Source organism: Tenrec ecaudatus, chromosome 1, assembly GCF_050624435.1.
Source record: "Tenrec ecaudatus isolate mTenEca1 chromosome 1, mTenEca1.hap1, whole genome shotgun sequence".
NCBI classification, from domain to species: Eukaryota; Metazoa; Chordata; class Mammalia; order Afrosoricida; family Tenrecidae; genus Tenrec; species Tenrec ecaudatus.
Genome location: NC_134530.1, coordinates 81,147,000 through 81,169,293, shown reverse-complemented (window position 1 = coordinate 81,169,293; position 22,294 = coordinate 81,147,000). Strand labels below are relative to the sequence as shown.

The 22,294-nt window shown below is 42.6% G+C and overlaps 1 non-coding gene across 1 annotated transcript; it reads right to left on the bottom strand.

The window, feature by feature from the left end:
* Nucleotides 1-21,924: 21,924 nt before the first annotated feature.
* On the bottom strand, nt 21,925-22,051 carry LOC142437816 (small Cajal body-specific RNA 4). The gene has a single exon (XR_012782331.1).
* Nucleotides 22,052-22,294: the final 243 nt, after the last annotated feature.

Sequence of the window (22,294 nt, the reverse complement as noted above, 5' to 3'; positions counted from 1 at the left end):
AACCAAGTCTGCATTCATTGCAATTCTAGTTGCTCTTCCATTCTGTGTCCAAGACACCCACACACTGCTCATTGGAAAATGGAGGGAAAAATAAAAAAAAACACAAATAAAATGTACAATGAATGCATTGAAATTATATGTAACTGTATAAATGGTGCAATAGCAATAAAGTTAAACAATGAAAAAGAAGGGGGGGAAAGCTCCTTCTTAGACATATGTGAGTGCCACTGGATGTTTTTCTGGACAACCCAGCTTAACACAAACCCACCAGCAGATTCTCAGAAGGGAAAATTTCAGCTTGTGAAACCACATGAGGAAGTTCTGTCCTACAGGATCATTACAATCGATTTTAATTAACGCACAGGCACTGAACAACAATCGTTACATATGAATATCACTAAGTTTACCATGAGGGCTCATTCCTTCCCTAAACATAGATTTTTCTAAAGCAGACTTCCTTTACACTATTAAGATCATTCATTTGGGACAAAATCAGAGAATTTTAAAAATGAAATTAGTAAATATTTGAGGTTCTGTTGTAACTATTCAATTCGGTCAGGGAAGGGCAAAAGTCACCAGGGTTCATCCTCCAATAAAGAAATTTGTGCTTCAATAAAACTTCATTTATAAAAGCTAAGATGTGGCAGTCAAGCCAGAGTGTGCTGACCCCTACTTTAATGTAAACTTGTTCATCATTGTGTTATTTAAAAAATGAAACATAAGTAACATTTTGAAGAGAATAATTAGCATTCAATACGCGTGTCACCACAGTAAGTTTTACAGCTCTCAGACAGTCGCGTGATGGAGTATTTGCAGTTATCACATTCCAGAAGAGAAAGCTCAAGGAGTAGTAGGTCAAGGGTAAACTATTGAGGCATTAGATTGGTAGCAAACTGTTGAATTAGAACTTGATCTGAAATATAAGCCCCCATCTAATTGATAGTAAAAATATTAGGGGGGATATAAAATGAAGGTCACATGGTTTGGATCTGTGGTGTTGCATGGAACATTCACTATCTGCTGGTCTAAGCAACGTGACTGTCCTAAGTCATTAACCCCACATCTATACTCATCAGCTAGGAAATGCCACAGATTCCATGTTTCAAAATTGTGCTGGTATGGGTTCTGTAATATCTGCCTAGCTAGTTGTTGTTAGTTACTGTTGAATCAGTCCCCACTCATGGTTAGCAGTTCCATGTATAAAATGTACGGGACTGAGCCATTTTCACAATCGTTGGTAGGCTCAAATCCATCATCGTGACCACTGTATATTTCTAGTGCCTTCCAAAGTAGGGGACTCATCTACCAATATACTATCAGATGATAGTCTGTCGTGAGCCATAAGTTTTGTATGAGATTCAGCCTCACATCTTGAAGGATCCTAAGGGGCCGTGGTATAATTGAAAGGAAGAAATTAAGAGACAGACAAAAGTTTTGGGCTACACACCTCTGCCATGACTTCAGGATCCTGGTCCACGAAGGGAGAGAGATAATGTATTCCCAACATCAGTTTATATCCTCTTGGCGCATGCAAGCCTCCTTAATTACATATGTAACAAAGTGGGCTGTACCCTTAGTCCTAGATGTCCCCGAGTTCACTGGAGGAGTAACCTCACCCCAGTGCTGGGGCAGGTAAGGAGGAATGACTGTCCCGTGAGCAGTGAGAGCAATGGCAACATGTCCGCTCCTGTACATAGAGCTGCTGGCCAGAGAGCAATCAGCCATGTGATGGTGAGAGGTAACTTCAAGGAGGCACTATTGGGGGGGTGGGGGGAGATATTGCAGGGACCAATCTTACTTATGAAGACCTCCCTCCACCCAGAGTCCTGGCCTGCCAGGCTTCTTAACATATGACAATAAAGAATTTTTCGGCATATACTCTCTTCCTGTGCCTCTGTTTCCCACAGTTTTCTTTGGCTAATTTTCAACAATAGATTGGTGTCCTTTTTTTCCAAGTCTGTTTGAGTATGGAGGCTTCATTGAAAACAGTCTCTCCTGACTGATCCTGCTCACAAAAGACAAGATGTGTGAAATACCGGTGGCATGGCGTCCAGCATTAGAAAAACATAGCATGACAAACCGGTAGGCTACTGATTGTACATAGCTAGAGAGAAGTGACCAAATAGAGAAGAGAGTCTTCAGATCCCTCTGTGTTCACCGAACTCAAGACCTTTACCACTCAGTCCTAGGCTTCTGTTCACTTTAGACAGACTCCTTAGTAAAATGTTCACCATCAAGCTTTAATGAATTCCTAAAGCTAACGGATTAGTAATTTTCCAAAGCTAAATTGCCATTTTTCTTTCATTTCTGTGTTACTGGAAGAAATTTGAAGCCGGGCCTACTGTTCAATTAGGTAGATTTCCCCAAAAATGCCTGCAGGTGGCACATGAGCATGATGGTGGAGCCAGCGCCATGCTTCATCAGCAGCGGCTTTTCTGAATGGCACATCCTGGAGGCAGAGTGAGGTAGGCTGTGCGCTCTTCTTGCCCTAGCTCTCCCCCCTCGGTGACTGCGCCTCTCACTCAGGCTTCCTGGGTGTTGATTTTTCCGATATTTTAAAGAAGGCATTAAGCTTGATATCCGAGGTACTCTTCGGCTCTAATTTCATTTCAAAGGTCGGCAGAGACACTAAGCCCTGTGACTACGTGGCCTGTGATCACAAGTAAGTTTGGGAGCCTCCGTTTTCCCAAACTACAAAAAACATCAAATGCTAGGTCTTCGACACATTCTCTCTGCAGCAGCTACAATCGAAGCACTTCGCGTGCGTTTGTGCATTCAATCCTTATAGGCCAGTAGGATAGATATGCTCTCTGGATGACTAGTCACAAGTGAAAAAGTTGAGATACAGAGATGTTAATATATGACTCAAAATTGATACCACCAGGAATGGATAGAGCTGGATAAGAACCCAGTCAATCTGGGTTCAGAATCCATGTTAATTAACACGACATGAAAATATCACTGAAAATCTTAAATTAGATGCTCTCTCAAGATTCTTCTAAAGGACCCTAGTCGTGCACCCATCAAGGGCTTGACTGTTAACTAGAAGTTTGGTCAGTAGAACCCATCCAGCAGGACCGTCCTGGAAGGCCTTATGCTCTGCTTCCCAAAGGTCAAGCCCAAGAAAACGCCAGGGGTACTTCTGTTCTGTCACACGCAGTCACTCTGTCTCAAAAGATGGGCTAAACAGTACCTCACAACAACAACAAGGACCCTCTGGCCTGAGTACTAATTATATGGGTTTATCAAATCATCTTGCATTATCTAATCATTCTCCTCCTCCTCTGTGTCAGCCTGGCTTCAGCCTTCCTCTTGTCCATGGGCCGCCACTACATGCAGCACCTTGTCATGGCGAGGACTTTATCTATGGACACAGAGTAAAAGACAATAGTTCGGTTACCCTCAGTCCACAGAAGGCCAGAGCTCTCAAGAGAGGAAGAGTAATTCACATCCCATTTGAACAGGCCTGGGGCCCGGTCTCTTCCACAACTGGACCTGGATAAGAGAAGATAACAATGATAACTTTCTAAGCATTGAACCTAGGCTATCTTATCATGCCCGCCACAAGCCCAGATTTCAACAAGGATATTGCATTTTGAAAAAGGTAAATATTTACTGTCCACCTGCTATGCAGTAGGCATTGTGCTAGGAGTTGGCAGAATGCTTGTGGGTGGGCTGCTTGAGTCAGCTCTAATGAACGCAGACCCTCTGGGTAGCAGAATGAAACACTGCCTGGTCTTGTGCCATCCTCACAAGAGGATTCAGCCCACTGTGTAGCCACCGTGTCTATCCATCTTGTTGAGTGTCTTCCTCTTTTTTGGCTAATGTTGTAAAAAGTTATCATCTCAGCAACCCACAGGGGCAGTTCTGCCCTGTCCCACAGGGTGGCTGAGAGTCAGAATCAACTTGATGGCCAGGAATTTGGCTCTTGAGTTTTCCAGGGATAGGTCTCTCTTGATAACATGTCCAAAATATGTGAGACAAAGTCTCCCCATCCTTGCTTCTAAGGAGCATCCTTGCTCGACTTCTTCCAAGACAGACTTGTTTGTTCTTCTGACGGTCTTTTAATAGCCTGCATCAACACCACAATTCAACCGTGTCAATTCTCCTTTGGTCTCTTTTATTCATTGTCCAGCATGCAGACGAGGTGTTTCAAAATGCCATGACTTGGTTCAAGCACAGCCTCATGTGGTTATGCTTTAAAGAGGTCTTGTACAGAAGATTTGTCCTGTGTAAGATGTCATTTGATTTCTTGCTGCTGCTTCCATGAGTGTTGATTGTGGATCCAAGTAAAGTGAATTCCTTGAGAACTTAAAATGTTGAAAACTTTAATCCTTGAGAATGTCAATCTCGAATATGATGTTAGCTATTAGCTGAGGTTTCAGGATCTTTGTTTTCTTACATTGACTTGGAGTTCCTTGGATGAAAGGACTTAGTTCTGACTTTCAGGGATGTAACCGATATCAGAAAAAGGAAACGAGTAATAACAGGCCAGTGATGACCTATCCCTAACAGGCCATCATGACCCTATAGGCTAGCTTGCTCATTAGAACAGGTAGTGGTGATAAACCTGAGAAAGGAGGGGAGATGAAACTAGTTAGTAGGGGTGTGGCAGAACAAAAATTAGGAGAAAAAGAGAAATCTAGACTGAGGGAAGAGACAGTGTAAAAAATGGTTTGAATCACAAGTGTCCCATCTACAACTGATTATGGAGATGGTGCAGGACCTTGTGGTGTTGTCCCATTGGGCACGGTGTCACCATAAGCCAGGAGCCAAGATGAACCACAGCTCCTTTCTAGATGGGGTAGGAAAATAGCGGCACCTGTGAAGCAACTTCTCTGCATGGGGAGGATTATTTCATCAAATCCTTAAAGCAGTCCTAACATGTTGGCATGCGTTTCCCTACTTCACATCTGCTAAAACTGAGCATCAGGGACATAAGGCCCTTTGTGCAGGACCCTCTAGGACACCTTGGGTGGAACCAAGTCTCCCCTGAAGGCCCAAAGCCATTCTGTGTCTCTACAGAGTGCTGCCGCTCCTGAGGGAGCTTGCTTGGAGAGAAGAGGTGAAGTAAGCACTATTGGTCCCTGTGACTTGAAGTGAGGTTCGTGGTCCAGGGCCGGGCTCTGAAACTGTGACTAAGCATTCAGAGACTTTTAGAGCAGTTTGATAAAGCGATGTTTGTCTGTTTAATTTGAGGATTAAAAAACACAGCGTGTACTTGTTTAATTCTCCTTCCATTTTATTTCCCTAACAATTTAGTTGCATGATTTCTTATTAAAAAAGTATTGATGGGTGAGATGTTGGAAATATGTGGAAATAGGTTTTGAGGACATCTGGGAAACTGTGCCTTAGAGGAAGGTCTTGGACTCAAACTCCCGAGTTCAGGGCCCCCGTGTTGGTCAGCTCAGCCACTGACAGCTCAAGCTCGCTCTCAGCTGCTAGACTCAGAGCATCGTGGTGCAAGCCTCCAATTAAAGGTACGAATCACCATCTTCAGGCGCAGGAGTGGTGTTGGAGACAGGAAAAGGGGAGATATGAGAGAAAATAAAATCAAGATTGTATTCGTGACTGCCTTTTAATTATTTCAATTCTTTTATGGAAATAAAAATCCTGGCACTTATTTCCCCCAACTTTCAAGAAAGGCACCCACTAGGAATGAAGAGATGAAACCTCAGCTCACCCTTTGGGGGTGCTGGGAATCAAGGAGCGTGACCCAACTTCTCCTGGTGGCCAGGAGGTCCGCAGCTGCCTATGACATCCTGCCAGTGCCCTGCAGTCCCAGCCCAGCCAGCCAGGCTAAAAGAAATAGGTGCTCCATGTGTCCCCCTGCCAACTGCTGTCCCCCCAGCTCAGGTTGCCTCCTCCCTACTCAGGCCAGGGTTTGGAATCATCCAATTTCCCACTGCAGAAGTACAAACTCACATGGCCCATTGAAAGAACGCGGTCAGACCATCGTCTAAAATTCTCATTTGAAGGGTGAAGAGATGGACGCCCCCAAAGGGAAAGCAGCTGGCTCAAGATCTAGGAGCTGTGTCAGGTCCTCGGGAGAAAGACAGGGCTTCCCACTTCCATGGACTTACAGCTGCGGAATTCACAGCACCAGTTCGACCCTGTCCTGTAGCGTCCCTACCATCAGAATCGACTCCAGTGAGTTTGGTTTTGATTTTCAAGGACTTAGCCCTAGGTCCCTGGGTGGTTCAGACAATTTGTGGTCTACCACTCATCTGTGGGTCGGCGGTGTTATGCCACCCAGCAGCATCGCCACAGAAAAGCCTGGAAACCTGATAACTGAAAGACTATGGCCAAGAAAACATACTCTCTCTTGGACCACTTCTGCTCTGTAATGCGTGGGCACAACTATGTGGGTCGAAATCAACTTGATGTCAGTGGGTTTGATTTTTCTTTTTACTCATTCTCCCGCAGCTCTCCTCCCCGAAGTCACCTCTCTTTCTCCCATTTAAGTGTTTGTGACAGGAGCAATCCTGGCATCCACCGTTTGGCACGAGTTCACTTTTCACTTTGAAATTTCTTGGGCACTCCGTCTACTACCCTAAGGGGATGAATTCATGAAGCATGTGGCATGCAGATCAAAGAGGGGGAGCAGAATTAAAGTATACCCACCCAGTTCCCGAGCTGCCCTAACAGCCTGCCCAGCCATCCCTCATCTTTTCTTGCCGCTTGAACCAAACAGGAGTCTACATGAAAGGAGAAACCTTTGCTTGTGATTTTAAGTGCAGCCAAGGGCAACGGCTGCCCCAGACCCAGGGGCCATTGCTTTAAACTCAGAGGCTCCTCAGTGGGGTTTGGCAGGGAGGTCTGTTAAGGGCTCTCAGACAGGTGGGTGGTTTGGGTTGCCCATCTCCTAACTCCTCCTAAGAGCTTCCCCCCAGTTTGTTGCCTTAAATGCAGAAGCCAAAACACGTTAATCTAACCCCAAACGAGGGGTTTTTCCCTCTTCATAAAAAAGGTATTTGTTTCCTGTGCCCAAAACTAGATATTTCAAGTTTCTCATGAATCACCCCTGCCAACAATATCGCACCTGCAAGGTTCTGCCGACTCCCTCCTTAGACAGCTTGCCCAATGTCTCAGGGATACCCTGGCATTAAGATGGATGCTTTGATGCCTTGCCAACAAAGAGTGCCAGAAGCACCCAGATTTTCCAAGCAACTGGCCAAATTCAGCAATTATTTTATTTGCTAATTTTAAAATGGATTTATACGCACACACACACACAGATTTCCATGCTTCATAGTGCTTCTCTTGAAAATTAAGGGATAGAAGTAGAAGCAGAAAATCCTATCTTAGCTAGAAGTGAGGGTTAAAAGCATGAATCAGCCAGAGTTGGTCATTAACCACCACTTACTAACTATGTGAAAGAGCCCTGGTGGTACAGCGGTTATGCATTGGGCTTCTAACTGCAAGGCCAGCAGTTTGAGACCACCAGCCACTCTGCAGGAGAAAGTTGAGGTTTTCTACTCTGGTAAAACATTACAGTCTTGGAAATCCACAAAGGCAGGTAGACCCTGTTCTACAGGGTCACTATGAATCAAAATGGACTTGATGTCTGTGAGTTTGGTTTTTCGTACCAATGTGACCTTGGTCAGGTGAAGCAGTGTCTCTGAGTCTGCTTTGGGGGGTAGCAGCATTGAGTGCTCTGGAGAAGGTCTGAGTCTACACTTATGTAAAACATAGATGCACCTTCTCCAGCATATTGCATGCTCATACGTGTCACATACTTACTATATTTTTTATTAAAAATACAATCATACACTTAAGAACAGGGCATAATCTCCATGAGGTCAGAGCCTTGCGTGTGTTTTTGATTATGAATTTCCATTGCCTGAAATAAATGTATGGCTTAGAGTTCAATAAAAGTCTTTTAAATGAAGTGAATGATCAAAATTGGAAAGAGCCTTAAAAATAATTATTTATAACCCTTTCCCTAAACTGGATAGTACTTGTGTATTTATACGTTGGCTTTTTGATTTCTACCATTTTTAAATGGACACTCAGGTATTGTTTTTTTTATCTGTTTATATTTTATGTACTTACAGGTGGGTTGTGGAACTAGTTCCCCTTCTATAGACATACAATATACATACTATACATACATACTATATACATACTCTCTTGAATACATCTTCTGAAGGTCTGGACTTGAGGGAAATATAGTTGTTATTGTTGTTGTTGTTAGTTGTTACCACATCCAAGTCAGTTCCAACTCAGAGTTTCAACTAATGGCAACCGCACTTGGAAAATCTTTCAGGAAATTCTACTTTACACTCATAGGATCAACATCATGGTGGAGAGAAAAGGAAATCTATTTGAACTTGGGTCTAAGCCATGCCATTCAATGTAATGCTACCAGCAATGGAGCCATTTTTTTGGAGTTGAACTTTCTTTATTGAATTTTTAAAAATCATTTTACTGGGGGCTCGTACAACTCTTAACACAATCCATACATCCATTCATTGTGTCGAGCACATTTATTCTTCTGTTGCCATCATCATTCTCAAAACATTTGCTTTCTACTTGAGCCCTTGGTATCAGATCCTCATTATCCTCCGCCCTTCCTCCCCACTCCCCCTCCCTCATGAACCCTTGATAAGTTATAAATTATTATTATTTTGTCATATCTTACACTGTCCGACGTCTTCCTTCATCCACTTTTCTGTTGCCCATCCCCCTGGGAGGAGGTTATATGTTGATCCTTATAATCAGTTCCCCTTTCTACCCCCACCTTCCCTCCACCCTCCCAGTATAGCCACTCTCACCACTGGTCCTGACAGGATCATCTGTCCTGAATTCCGTTTCCAGGTCCTGTCTGTACCAATGCACATCCTCTGATCTAGCCAGATTTGTAAGGTAGAATTAGGATGAAGACGCTTTTTTCAAAATTCTATTCATCTGACTCTTGTGTCCATAGGCAGTCCCAGATTACAGATCAAAACTATTCCTCAGAATGTGTCTTTCAGTCAATGTTGTAGGTAAGTCACAACAGGTGCATGTGATTCATAGGGGGCTGCCTTAAAACTTGATCAATAATTTTAAGAGCTGTGCAAGTTTGCCAGTGAAGGGCACTGTGATGAAGAATTTATTGGGAGTAGGGGTTCCTTCAATGGAGCCCTGGTGGTGCTGTCAGATCCACACTGGGCTTCTAGCCACAAGGTTGGAGCTTCAGACTCACCAGTTACTCCGCGGGAGGAAGTGGAGGCTCCCAGTGTCCATAAAGATGTACCATCTGGGCCATGCTGGAGGGTTGCTCTGAATTGGGATCCACTCCATGGCTGTGGGTTCAGGGCTTGTTGCAATCAGTTCAAAGTGAAGGCAGATTTGCATAACATTCGGGGATAAGTATGAGTTGTCTGTACTCTCCATTGAAAAAATCATAACCTGAGGGTTGGCTGTATTTCTCAAATGGTTAAAGACTTGGAGGGAAAGTGGAGATGATTAATTAACACTTATAAACCCCTATGGAGCATTGTTTTCAAGTATGATTTCAAAGCTGGTTTCCCTTTTTCTACATCACATCATCTCACAGCAATGAGATGAAGTACTTAAGGGAAACAAGTAACTATCCAACCAACAATCATTGTTCTCTATTTGTATCTCAGAAGATTGACAATATGGTGTGAAAGAAAGGATACCGTCTTTGCATTCTCTCCAAACGACCTCACTTGGCTCAAAAATGTTATAATTTTTCTAGAAACTACTTTCTGTCGAAAAGAACTCACCATTGGTAATGTTAGTAGGTTTTCATTTCTTGTCTTACATTATTTTATATCTGTTTCGAGGAAGGAGCCAGCCCTTTGTAAGACAGGAAGTGCAAATTTTAAAAAAATGTGTGTGTCGAACAATACATTTTTCTCAAGGTTTATTTCATTTAAAAATGAAATAAAATCCACCATGGATCAAATGAATTGACCCAATTAAAGACAACCCTTCTCGTCCTGCAAGTCTTTTCATTGCTGTGGGACTGAAATGTCCAAGGTATCATTTTGACTATTTGGCCTAATCATCACCATATTGAAAACATCTGTTGGTGAGGTGCAATGTGCTTGAGGGAAAAGACCAGGGGTATCCTTTCCTCTCCCACAGGGGTCTTCCCTTTGACCTTCAGCAGGTCACCACTGCTCCTCTGGGACTCAGGGGAAACGAACTTCAGTTGAAATCCACTCGTCCTAGATGGCCATTATTGCTGTCCCTTTGGATTTCTGAACGTTGCATTTTGCAGGACAGGTGTGTTTAATCAGGTCACGAAAACTCCCCCACCAAGACCACCAGCAAAACACGAATCCAAAGTGATCATTTACTACCTAGATGCCCTAACTCACCTTACCTAATCCTTTGGTCAACCACTCAAGCTACATAATTTTATTTGAATTTTAGAAGGGGAAAAAAAACAAAACAAAACCCAAAGCTCAGAGAAGTACAATGACAAGGGACCTTTCCAAGGTCACAGAGCCTAGTGGGTGGCTGAGGGGAGCGGAAGCCTAGGTCTGGTTGGCTGCAGACCCCGTGTCATTTACCACAGCAGCGAGCTTTGAGGGGAGCTTGCAGACCAGAAGCCAAAGGGAGCTCGCATAGAGGCTGAGCGTTTGAGACCCCAGACTCAACAGACATGGCAACGGTTTAACAAATGCTCAGGGCATGGAATCCTGTGTTTTGTTTTAAAGTGAAACCATCTGAAGCAGCCTCATTTCCTCTGTAAAGCAAGTTTTAGGGGAGAAAAATATCTGAGTGAGTGGCTTCAAGGCATGGGTATGGTTGCTGGTTTTCCATGTTATCAGCTGCCGCTTAAAATATGAGCAAGGAAACCCGGTTCCCTTGCAGTTTGGGGCCTTGCTTCTAGAAAGCTCTCAGTGGGGGTGTAAGAGGGAAATGAGATCAGAAGCCCATCTGTCTTCCCTCCTGTAACACAGTGGAGTTGCTTTTGAAAGCCTCCGAAAGTTCTATGTCCGAGGAGATCTGGGGCTGGGGCCACTGCTCCATCCTGGCCCCCCATCCTCTGTTTCCTTCTCAGCCATGGTAACAGCAGTGAGGTAATTAGACCTAGCAGAGCATGTCTCAGGAAGCTCGATCCCTGGAGTTTCATCCAGAATGGCTTAAAGACAGCTGCTCTGATCGTTAAAATGAAATAGGACATGTAACCAGATTATGGGGAAATTATTGCTATTAACAGCAATAATTGCCTTCTGTTCAAGTAGCTTCCTGAGACAGGAAAAACAAAACAACACAATAAAACATCAAAGCAGAAGTGTTCAATTACTTCACTTAGCACCCTGCATGAACTCTTTGGCTATGCGTGTGTTTGTGATGCATCAGAGAGGGGGCAAATTTGGAAGCAGGGATCAGACAGAGTATGTACATGTATGTTTATGTGTATATGTTTTTATACATGGGCACTGAAGAATGTTGACATATTTTAAACTTTACTGTGCATATAATATGAATTGTGTGAATGTGATTTGTTTTTCATTTAAAAAGTAGTACCTATAAATCAACTCTTAGAATTTATGGAGTATCTATTGAGCTGCCTTAACAAATAGATGACATTCTGTGAGAGCTCTCTTGTCTAGGCCAAGGACTATGGAAGAGCGCTTCCCGGCCCGTTGACTGGAAGAGCTGGATAGTCATGCCCGTTCCAAAGAAAAGTGGTCCGCATGGTATATGGAAATTATCAAGCAATATAACGAGTATCACATGCAAGTAAAATCTTGTTAAAGATAATTCAGAAGTGGTGCAGCGATCCACAGGGGACTGCCAGAAATCCATGCTGGATTGAAGAGGATGTGGAACAAGTCGTATAACTGCTGATGTCAGGTAGAGATTGGCTGACGGCAGAGAAATCAGAAAAATGCCTGTATTTAAATGACTCCACAAAGACACCGAGCTGTGTGTATCCTAACAAATGGATAACATTGGTAAAACGAGAACTTCAGGGCACACAACTTCTCACACAGAACTTATACAGAGACCAAGTAATGGCAGTCATTCCAGCAGACCAAGGGGACGCTGGGTGGTCTAAAAACTGTGAAATATGAGTATCAGGGTTGTATCTTTTCACAATATTTATCCAATCTGTGTGCAAATAATCTGATTCACCATGCTAATGAAGAAGAATGTGACATCAGGCTCGGAGGAAAGTTCATTAACAAGCAGTGGGACGCAGAAGACACAAGCCTGCTTCCTAAAAGTGAAAAGAACTTGAAGCACTTAGCGATGAAGGTCAAAGCACAGAGCCTGAAGCGTGGCTTGTACTTCAACATAAAGACCGTATCTCGTGCTAAGTGGAGAAAATACTAAAGTATTCAGGAGATCGTTTTACTTGGATCAACAACTAACTCTCGGCAGCCAAGAAATTCAATGACGTAGCATTGGATACATCTGCTGCAAAAGCCTTCTTGAAAGTGTTCAGAAGATGTCACTTTGCAGACCATTCCTGACCCAAGCCATGGTGTTTCCCACTGCCTCGGATGCATGTGAACCTTGGCAATGAATGAGGTACGTCAAAGAAGAATGATGCCTTTGGATTTAGTAAGGCATTGGCCAAACAGAACAGACACCAGGAAAATCCAGCTGTATTCATTAAATAATAATGAGTATAAGAATGAAGAAAAAATTGAACTCTTCAGTTGTATAACATTTAAACTGTGTCAATAAAACTGTTGGAGGGAAAGAAAGAAAGAATGAAGAAAATGCTCTAAAGCCGACAGTGGTGGTGATTGTACAACTTTTCTTGATGTGATTAAACTATGGACTTGTATGATATGTGAATTGTATGCTAATAAAACTGTTGAACAAAATAAAATAAATAAAAGAATGAAATATTCTCCTAGAAACTTAGAAGTGTATGCTTATTGTTGCATCATTAAAGTTGTTTGGTTAGATGTCACACACCATGGGATATTATTGCCGATGTGGGCTGGATCTTGGTTCAAAGCAGGGAATACATACTAGAAAGACACTTACTTGTGTGTCATTGATTATGTAAAGGCATTCTATTATGTGGCCCATAATACACCGGATAACCTGGAGAGGAATCTTACCAAGCCAGGGTATTGTGCATTGAGTCATTTGTATGGGAAAGGTGGAAGTTGAACAAGGAAAACCGAAGGAGAAGCGGTGCATTTGAGCCGTGTTGGAGAAGAATATTGAAAGCACCATAAGCTGTGAAAAGGACACACCGATCACATTGGAAGAAATAAAATCCGAGTGCTCCTTAGAGGCAAGGATGGTGAGATTGCATCTTACATACTTTGGACATATTGTCACGAGAGACATTTTGGACGTAATTTGGGGAGAAAGACACCGTGTTTGGTAAAGTGGAAAAGAGGAAGGCCCTCAGTGAGATGGGTTGACACAGTGGCTGCATCAACAGGCTCAGCCAAAGGAGCAGTGGTGAGGCTGGCATGGGAGTGGGCAGTATTTTGCTCTGTTGTGCACAGGGTCACTATGGGTCGTGGGCAGCTTTATGGCACCTAACAGCAACAACCACAACAAAGATTTGCAGTCTCAGAAACCCACGGTGGCAGGTGTGCTCTGTCATCTAAGGTCACCAACCATGAGTCAGAATTGCTGAAGCTCCTTGAGTCAACATTAAGCACTTCCTTATTATTAACTCAATATTCCAGGGCTTTTGATAACCAGCAAATATTGGGCCTTTCTTCTCTTTGTACATCCAGTCAACCAAAATGGAGACTAGAACCAGACAGATAATCATGAGTCAGTCCAAAATATTGATAGAAAATCATAGACACTGAAATCAAACAAAATATCAAAATATGAAGCTATTGTTTCCAGACATATACTCAAACTAGATCTATGTGAGGGGAATGAAGAATGGAATAATTTTCAAAAATCATTTTATTGGGGGCTCGTACAATGCTTATCACAGTCCATCCATCCATCCATTGTGTCAAGCACATTTGTACATTTGTTGCCATCATCATTCTCAAAACATTTGCTTTCCAAAACAACATTATCACCTTCAAAGTAGTCTCCATTACACTGGATACATTTGTCAAATATGCTATTCCATTCTTGGAAACATTTTTCAAACTCATCTGTTTGGATGGCTGACAGCACCTCCCTTGTTTTTTTTTTCTTCACTTCGTCTACATCCTCAAACCGCTATCTTTTCATGTCCCTCTTCATTTGAGAAAACTAAAAAGTTGCATGGAGTGGGGTCCGGTGAATACAGTGCATGGGGCAAGCAAGGCATGCTGTTTTTACTCAAGCCTGGCACACTGAGATGGCTGCGTGAGCAGGAGCCTTGTCATAGCGAAACCCCGCCTGCCACAAATTGGGCATTTTCTGGCTCACACTGTTCTGCAATCTTCTCAGAACCTCTAAACAGAAAGTTTGATTAACAGTCTGAACTGGCTGAATGAACTCCAAATGCACCATCCCCACACTTTAAAAAAAAAAAAAGAAAGAAAGAAAGAAAGAGCTTCGTCTTGATCTTTGATTTCATTTGATGAGCTTTTTTGGGGTGATGTGGCCATGGCTTCTTCCACTGCATTGATTGATGTTTGATTTTGTGGTAATAAGAATAGCACCATGTCTAGTCACCAGTAATGACCTTGGAAAAAGTCTGGGTTGTTCAGAGCTGTTCTTTCAAAGCACAGCATGTTTCCACTCGACACTGCTTTTCCTGATCATTCAGACCCCGAGGAACAAATTTCACAGTGACCCTTCTCATGCCCAAGCCTTCCATTAAAATTCAATGAAGTGAGCTCCAAGATAGTCCAGATAACTTCCCCATCTCTTGAATGATTCATCATCCTTGGTCTTCAAGACAAGTGCATGAATTTTTGTCGGCATTTTCATCCATTCAGGAAGTTGACAGATGTTCAGAATGAGGTTTGTCATAAATCGACATTTCACCTTTTTTGAAACTAGCAAACCACTCGTACACTTGAGTTTTTCTCATAGTGCTGTCCTTGTGAGCTGTGTTCAACATCACAGCAGTTTCTGCGGCATTTGTCCTCCGGAGGAGGAAACAAAATTGCACAGCCGCATGCTATTCTCTTAAATCGGCCATCACACACACACACACACACAATGAGGTTTGAGTGAAAGTGCTTTTATGAAAAAATTCACTGTGACCACAGAGAACCTTCCCATGTGATGCCATTGGGTGCACTAACTCAGAGTGTGTTATTGGACACTCGCCTAATGGAAAAATGTATCCTACAAAAGCTCTGCCCAGCGGAGCTATTTTATGTTTGGGGGGGATACCCGCTTTATACTTCTGAAGACACTACTTTCCTCTCCCAGATCTTCCCGGAAGAATTCTGTGCCCTTCAATTTGCACTGCATCAAAATACCAAATTGGGCGACCTCAAAAGACTCCTGTTCCTTTTTAACATTCCTGGAATTTGGGGGGGAAACAGGAGTTCAAAAGGGAAAAATAAGGACAGAATTGATTCAGGTTTTCTAATGGCATTCTCATAGGACAACCTCTACTACCTTCATTTTTTTTTCAGTGCAATTTTATTTGACTTTTCTTCACCAATGCCGGTTTTCATTTTCTTAAAACGTCTTCATAATAAGCCCTCATAAACCATCAAGAGCATCTGTCAAGATTACTACTTTAGATCCCCCCACCCAAAAGAGTCATCAATAGCTTACTGAGCTGATTTCTTTTCCTTAAATTTAACTAAACCAATGCATCACCTCAGAAGTCACTGTCTTGGCTGAACATTTTCTTTGAAAGCACTCTAATGAGCCCAAGACAAGTATCCTACTGAAAGAACTTGTCTGCAGTCATCCGCTGATCATGGAATACACATATGAACTGTCACCTGCTCTCAGACACACAGAGTACTAATCTCAGTAGAGAGACCCCAGCTCCCTGGTGAGCAGGAGTTCACTGCAGAGGACTTGTCAAGGCTGTACATCAAGTCTTTCTTCTAAGGTGCCTCGGGCTGTGTTTGAACCTCTAACCTTTGTTTTCTTAGATACTTAGACATTTACATCATCTAAGGATTTTTTTTTTACATTATGGTGAATAGTCATTCAATTTTCAGTAAACTGTTCAGCCCTTGAGAAATTTGAAGCTACGCTTGCAATTGAAGAAGCTAAGGTATCGCTCTTGAGAAGAAAATACGTCCTTTGCTGTGGTTTACATCATCCTGCCTGCTCCAGGTTACAGGGACTGTGTGTAAGCGATATAGTCAAATGCTGGTCTCATCCTCTAAAGTTTGAAAGTCTGAAAATGTAGTTTGAGATCTTTAAACAAGCAAGTTAAGAGCCTTGCCCTTTCAAGTTTTAACATTTCTTTAAAAAGAAGAAAAAATAAAATAGTCCAGGCCTTGTTGCCTTTGGAATCTAGTTCTTATGACTCATTTTTTTTTCCTCCAAGAGAAAAATCATCGCGCATTTTGGTAATGCCTCTTGGCAGCACTTGCTGAGAGCAGTCAGCAAGCACCTCCAGGCTCCAGCTTGACCTGGCTGGAGCAGGAGCAGTAGGCCATGGGAAAATATGTGATTCTTTTAGCAGCTGTTGGAAAACAGGAGGGGCATCAGACTGGGAGGAGGCAGCCTGTGTGCCCTGTGGCCCATATGTAAAGGGGGCAAAACGGAATCTAAATGCGTGGAAAGGAGCACATTCAGATCTACTTTCAGATACTGACTCCACAATTTTCAATGAGTGGTTTGGAGCAAATTACTTATTCTCTATGTATTTCTGTCTCATTATCTATGAAGCAGGAATCAGTATGAGCCATACTTCAGAAAATTTCATTAAGTCATGCCTCTAAAACACATCCCAGTGTGTGGCTCATTAAATAGTAATTTTATTAACAACTTTCCCAGATCAGCTTAGAGCAATAATCACAGGGCTCCAGAAATGAGTCAAGCCCCTAGCATTGTCGTTCTGTCCCAGTCCTTCCTCAACAATCAGGGCCTCTGATGGTGGCTCTCGTGGTTTCAGAAGACGACAATTGCCCTCCTTCTTGCCTATTAGCACCATTCTCTGCCCCGCTGCTCCACCCAAAACTGACCTATGGAGCTCACATTTCATCACACTTTCAGTTCTAATGTTCCACTCCTCTGACTGGCCTCCTTTACCTTGTTCGCTGTTCTCACCCAGACAAGGCCCTAGGGCTACAAGGAAAAGAGTTCTTCCTCAATGTAGATAAAGCAAAGCAAAACCATAGTGGTAACAAAATTGACAGAGAGAGAGAGAGGACAAAGACAGAGAGAGAAGGAGCCCTATGAGTTATAGATGAGATGTTAAAGTACTATAGGTTAGGCAGGAGAGCTATGAAGACAGACAGGTAGACCGACAGAAATAGAGAAGGAGCCCTGGTGATGGTGTGCGTTAGGCATTAGGCTGCTAACCACCAAATCAGAGGTTCAAATATACCAACCACTCTGAAGGATAAAGATGAAACTGTCTGATCATATAAGATTTGTTTTCTTGGAAATTCTATATAAGGCCAGTTTAAGTCAGAGTCAGCTCAATGGTAGTGGCTTTGGTTGAAAATGATAGATAGATCGATAGATCGATAGATCGATAGATCGATCGATAGATAGATAGATAGATAGATAGATAGATAGATAGATAGATAGATAGATAGATAATGGCTAGAACTCATGCAATTAACAGGGACCAACCGAGTTAGTTATGGTTGCTCTGTTTCCATCTTGAGTTCTTTGAATTTCCTGATACTCTCTGACCTTCACATTCCTTTGTTTGGAGACAATGTGTAATGAGGTTAAAATGCAGTAACTCATAGCCAATTGACTATGTCCTTTGACTTGCTCTCAATGGGCATTTTGTTTGTCCCGGCCCTCTTCCAAGCAAAAACTGGCCTTGAGTCCAGTGCTCCTCTACACGCCGCTCAACGACAGCCGGAAGGTGAGGTGTGTGATACAAACATCATCTGTGTTGACATGTCTTCGTTCTTCCATATCTAGTTTCCTCTTACAAGACTGGAATAAAATGGTTGGAAAGAGGCAGGGAGAAAGCCCAAGCAGTATGCTGGAATCGGGTGTCCTGCCAGCGATGTTTGCTAGACACAACCGGAGGCAAGGGGGTCAAAGTGGAACTCCAGAACTACTGTCTACAGGTGCTCGGAGCAGAGTGAAGTGCATGGGGTCAAGTCAGAAGAGAGAGGCAGGCTAGGCAAATAAGAGAATGTCATCAAGATCAAGCATGAGGATAATCAAAAGCATGAGGGAACCAGGCATAAATATAGGTCAGGGAGCTGGTTTCAATGTAACAGAGGGAGTGGCATGTGTGGGCCGAAGCTTAGGAAGCATTTGGATTGGGTTGCTAGGATAAGTATGCCATTTGAGGTGATGGGCAGAAGCTACCCATGCCGTTTCAACAAGAATACCCCACGCATTCTACTGTACAGGATGCATCCTCCTTCTATGCACATTAAACTCCAGATATTTCTGGTACCCCACATCTATAGTGGCTCTGTTCCTTAACCTAAGTTCACCTCTCAGTTCTTCACAACCCTTATCTCCCTGAAATGAATGTCACTTTATTCCCTCGGCTCATATTAAAAAGCATCACGAGCAACCTTGCTCTGGACATTGCTCAATGCATTGTTCTCGCTGACCACCATCCATGTCCACAATGCACATGCACTCTCTTTTCTCTCCAATACTTATACTGTATTTTCTACTTTGTACTTATTCCCTCCCCAAAATATAAGAAGTTCCATTTTCCCATGATTTTTCACTACCTGCAATTCTGTTTAGGGCACCAGCCATCAGCACCAGTAAAGCCAATATGTTTTCTTAAGAGGCCTAGCATCTTCCCATCTACCCAAAGCTTCATGATCGGCCTGCCATTTCTCCGGTCCCTCTCCCCCATCTGAGGCAGCACCTGGTGAACAACCCTGATGAACCAACTCTATCTAGTGAGCATATTGACTGAGAACCATTCTATGCCAGACCCGATTTCTGGGTATTTTGACAGATTTTTTTTCTTTCTCTGCTAATACTTTATGATCTAGGAAAAGGTGAGCCTTAGAAACCAGTAACTACAATACAACAAGATACAAATGCTTAGAGAGTGGTATGGTGTGCGAGTATGCAGTGAGGACACTGAACAGTTGAAGTTAGCCCATGCCAAGCAATCATGGAAGGCTTCCAAGAGGAGGAGACACAAATAGAATGGTGAGAAGTCACTCTGAGCTGAAGAATGGTAGGATGAAGAGCCATGAAGAAAGTATTCCCTTCAGAAAAGCATGAAGCTTCAAGTAGGAACATTTAGAGTCATGCATTTGAGGAACTCTCTCACCTTAAAGAACTTCAGTCTCAGAAACTCACAGGCGTAGTACCACCCTCCCTATAGAGCGACCATGAGTTTGCCTTAATTGGATGACAGTGAATTTGGTTGGTTGTGTTATTGTTTCTGTCTGAGGGACGTTTTTCCTTCTAGGCACGTGATATTTCTCCTAGGCCTTCCTAGTCCATGAGGTGAGGTCATAAAAGAAGGCAGGAGTGGGATCTTGAGGACTAGCTAAGTTACAGGGTTTTGTGCAGTTATCTATTTATTTTAAGTAGAAAAGTGATGCCGTCATACATATGTTAAGGACTTAACAGAGAACAGCAAGGGAGTCTGCCCTTCTTTAGAATGTCACATTATGAAGCCAGCCACCTGGATTTGTTGCTGGGCTTCCAGTCGGAAGTGCCAGTCCATTGGGCCAATGGAGTCAGAGGGGTGGGGTACCTAACTCGGGGACGGGGGAAAGGCAACACCAGCACCGTGACCTTTAATAAGATTCTGCCGACTCTACTTTCCTGAGTCCAGAAAAGAAAAACAAATCATCTCACAAATGGCAGGGGCCAGGGTTTGCTGCATGATTGTCCAATTAGGTGTAAGGTTACACCGCAGGTCTGGTTACGGAGGCCCACGGGGACCAACCCCAACGGCATCCAACCAGACAAGAAGAATCTACAACTTCACTCACAATGAAAACACGAGAGTGAAAATGCTTCTCCCCTCAGCTACCAGTTTGAAGAGCCAGAAGGAGGGGGATAAAGGGTCCTCCGGATTTTACACTCAGGTTTTTTTCTGACATGATCCTCTGGTCACAGACAGAGGAGTTGCAAAAGAATTATGAAATTGGGAGATGTCCACATGCACAGTTTGTTTTGTTTATAGGCCTTGCTGAAATATAATCACCTGTTGTGTGTAAGAGATGGTACTGTCTACCAGGTACATGAATAGGTTTAGGACATGATCCCTTTTCTTTTTTTTTTAATTTAAATCATTTTATTGGGGGCTCATACAGCTCTTGTCACAATCCATAGATACGTCCATTGTGTCAAGCACATTTGTACATTTGTTGCCATCATCATTCTCAAAGCATTTGCTTTCCACTTGAACCCTTGGTATCAGCTCCTCATTTCCCCCCTCCCTCCCTGCTCCCCCTCCCTCATGAACCCTTGATAATTTATAGATTATTTTATCATATCTTATACTGCCCGATGTCTCCTTTCACCCACTTTTCTGTTGTCTGTCCCCCAGGGATGAAGTTATATATAGATCCTTGTAATCAGTTCACCCTTTTTACCCCACCCTCCCTACATCTTCCCAGTATCGCCACTCTCACCTCTGGTCCTGAGGGGTTCATGTGTCCTGGATTCCCGGTGTTTCCAGTTCCTATCTGTACCAGTGTACATCCTTTGGTCTAGACAGATTTGTAAGGTAGAATTGGGATCATGATAGTGGGGTGGGGGTGGGGGAGGAAGCTCACAGCCTAATGGAAAACACCAAAAATTCAGAAAAGGTGTTTCTGTACTAGTGTCTTTCACCCTTATTTTGAGATGGGTTTCATGTAGAATATTTGAAAAGTCATCAAATAAGTAAGTAGATTTGAGGTAGGACAGTGGAGGAGAAAATAGAGGAGAAGAATATGCATACTCAAAAGGATAGAGATAGGGAAAATGTTGCAATTTAAAGGCTAACAGGGCCTTTTAGCTTGATTTTAATAGTTCATTACTTGTCTAGAATATAGCTAATTACACCTTTTCAAGCTGTGATCAAATAAAAATTTATACATTAAATCGGCACCGGCAGCACTCACAAATTTTCATGTATCTTAAGAATACAAATGTGGTTTATCATTTCAAAAGTTCTGAACATAATTCATGTTATTAATGATAAATGTATTTACAATTTTTAAGTATCATATAAATATATAATTTAAAATCCTTATAAAACTAGGAATGGAAAATAACTTCCTTAGTATGATAAGAAGTTTCTAACAAAAATGATTTGTAAAACACAATGTTAGAACTACTTTCTTTGAGAAAGGAACAAGACAATAACAGCCCATTCAATCGTGGACTAGAGGCCCAGGCCAACCTGCTCATTCAAGTAAGAGAAATAAGAGAGAACAGTGGGTCGTGCAAACTATTATCCTTAAACATGACTAAGAAGGTGACTGCCTATAACATCTACATGCAGTGAAATTAGGAATTGGTTCTGCCAGTGGTGAGATTCAGTTTTTGCACCAATTTGGCAGAATGATGCCTCCTTTTTTGTTGAGTTCAGCAGACCGATTCTTAAAATGGCTCTTGTAGCCTGGGTTCCCTCTAAGGTGGGCAGCTGGGTACCCACCCAACATGGAAATCACTCTGTTTTAACGTTGCTCTAGGCAACAGCAGATTATAAGTGCCCATAGTAATGTGCATTGCATCCAGAGTTATAAAATATTAGACAGAACTATGCTTGTTTGATTTATTTGTTCATTTCATAAAACTCATTATACTTTTGATGAAATACTATATATTTTTTCTTTTTTTGGCTTTTTTTCCCAAAAGTTTTATAGGCATGTAGTTCCAATATCATACAATCCGGTAGTTCAATCACATCAAGAAGAGTTGTGGAATCACCACCAATATCAGTTTTAGAACATTGTCTCCATTTGTTTCTTTTTTTGTTCTGAATGTTGGGTGGTACAGCCAGCCCTGTGGTGCTCTCAGTAAGGGCTGCTCTCCCCACCCCTTTGGTCTAGGAGGAGTGTATCAGGAGAGCTTGCTTCATCAGACTCAGCCTTCTTAGTCCTCCAGTTTTCTTCATTTTTGTATTTAGTGATTAGCTCCCCATTTGCCCCCAACTTCCCAACCAATAATTCTTTACCCATTTCCATTGTTGGTCAAAAATAAGAGAGAGAGCAAGACAGTCCCAAACAAACAGAAACTCTGCCAACTTGCCACTGATTCGCTTTTCAAGTCTTATTTGAGGGAGTAATCTAAATGGAAAGCCAAGAGTATAAAATACTGAAAAGTAAATACAAACAGAGACCTTCAAAAA